The sequence below is a fragment of the Dasypus novemcinctus genome, chromosome 11 (assembly GCF_030445035.2).
Source record: "Dasypus novemcinctus isolate mDasNov1 chromosome 11, mDasNov1.1.hap2, whole genome shotgun sequence".
Classification (NCBI taxonomy): Eukaryota; Metazoa; Chordata; class Mammalia; order Cingulata; family Dasypodidae; genus Dasypus; species Dasypus novemcinctus.
In genome coordinates, this window is record NC_080683.1 from 53,817,979 (window position 1) to 53,820,334 (window position 2,356).

Consider the following 2,356-nt stretch of genomic DNA (forward strand, 5'->3'; position numbering starts at 1 on the left):
TTTTATAGATGGTTTTTCAAACCTGGGTTCAATACAGGGTGCCACATTTGCATTTAGCTGCTATATCTTTTAGGTCTCTTTTAATCTAGAACTGTTACCTACTTTACCTCTTTTTTTCTTTTATGACTGATCTTTTTGAAGAAATGAGGCCAGTTATTTTCTACAACACTCCACATTCTGATTGTCTCATTGTTTCTTTTATGGTTTCATTTAACTTGTTCCTTTATCCCATGTAATGGATTAATACATAATCCCATTAATATTGCTTGATTAAATTCTGGTTAACCCTTTTTGACCAGAGCACTCCATAGGTAATACAGTGTACTTCATGTTGCATCACAAATTAGAAAGCATGTCTGTTTATTCTGACTAAAAGTGATGCAAAGTTTCATTGTTGATTCTAGGGATCTCTTTATTGTAAAGATATGTTTTCTCCATACAGCCAGTCAACAAATATGTGGTGAGATGATACTTCAACACCATGAGGTAAATCCAGTGGGGATGGGGATCAAAGTTTTATCTAATTGTTTTGGCATCAAAATGTTTCAATATTGTTATTAACTTTAACATTTCCATTTTAAGCATTTGTTTTCTGAAAACCACAAAATAGGTACAGAAGTGAGATCTACTTTCATAGTGATGGCAGGCTTGCTCCTAATTGAAATGCAAGCATCTTACTTCTTTTTTATTTTATTTGCAATCCAGATAATAGCCAGTATGATAACCACTCATGTACCAAGAGATTAACATGCTTCTCAAAGCATCAGCATCATTAACAGTATCTGGACATAGGGGAGGTGGAGGGGAAATTATCCAGAAGGAAGTAGAGCCAGCTAGCATTACAGGAAAGGGGGTGAGGGTGTGGCCCATTGAATTTTAAGCCTGACTTTCCTGGTCCCAGTCCTGGTTCTGGCATGGGGGGTGATGAAGGCAGAAAAGAATTCCACAGTATAGTTTTTGTCACTATGTTGTTTGGTTTATTTCCAGGGGACTTGGAGGAGTTCTCATTTCCATCTGTTGAAAGTTGATTCTCATTTTAATTTCCCTGAGCAGTCTGTTCTACAGCATTAACTACTTGAAAGGTTGGGAAAAGTAAATCAGACAGATTTTGCTCCTCTCTATTTCCATATCCAGTGTAAGCCACGATGTAGGTATCTCTCAAAATGAATTGAAGCAACAGTAGCTGGGTAAATGCAGCCATCTTCTGACCAAATGGCAGAACATTTGTCACCAACTTTCCATTGTTTCAATGGTGTTGTCATGTTCTTTTTTTTGGCTTTTATTCTTCTTAATAGGATTTCTTTTAGGTGGGCCTTTTGATTTGTCTGAAACTTCAGAAATATTGCCATTCTTCAGAGCATACTTAAAAGAAACCTCAGCTTTTTTTTTTAATCAATGCTGTATCATCCCAAATGTCAGAATCATCACTCTGCCCCATACCTTGCTGGAACAGTACTGAATTTCCCTGCTCAGGGACTCTGCCAATGCTGCCAGTCCATCGATACAGCAAGCCTTTTGGGATTGCAATCAGGATGTGTCTTAATCCTAATGATGAAGTCTTTCTAAGTGGAATGAAATTCAGACACAGAGAAAGAAAGCCCATGGGAAGCAAGAAGCTGATGGTAAATGGAACCAAGAAGAGGAGGAAGAGGCCAGGAAAGGCCACCATGTTCATTGCCATGTAACAGAGGAGCCTAGGACTAAGGATCACTGGTAGTCAGTCCCAGAATATTAGACTTTGGGAAGAAATCATTCCCTTGATGATTCCTTGATTTGGGCTATCTCCCAACTTCAAAACTGAGAGCCAATAAATTCTAATTGTTAAGCCAACCCAATGCATGGTATTTGCATGAGCAGCCAAGGAAACTAAAACAGATTTTGGTACCAGGAGAGTGGGCTTCTGTTATTGCAAAAATAAGAAGTGTGGAAATGGCTTTGGAATTGAGTGAAGGTTAGAGGGTGGAAGAATTGTGAGTCACTTGATAGAATAAGCCTAGATTGCTTTGAAGTGACTATTGGTGGGAATATGTTAAAGGTATTTCTGATGAGGCCTTAGAATAAAATGATGAATTTGTTATTGGGTACTGTAGGAAAGGTGATACTTTTTATAAAGTGGCAAAGAACTTGACATTATTGAGTTACATGTGCTTTTTGGCCATTTGTATTTCCACTTTGGAGAAATGTCTTTTTTAAGTCTTCTGCCCATTTTTAAATCAGATTTCTTGCTAATTTATTGTTGAGTTGTATGATATCTTTATATAGCATGGAAATCAAATTCTTATCAGATATATGATTTCCAAATATTTTCTCCCATTGAGTGGGCTGCCTTTTCTCCTTCTTGACAAAGTCTTTGAGT

At 37.4% G+C, this 2,356-nt stretch overlaps 1 pseudogene; it reads right to left on the minus strand.

Annotated features, from left to right (window-relative positions):
• Window positions 1-654: 654 nt before the first annotated feature.
• On the minus strand, window positions 655-1,669 carry LOC101422787 (survival motor neuron protein-like; annotated as a pseudogene).
• Window positions 1,670-2,356: the final 687 nt, after the last annotated feature.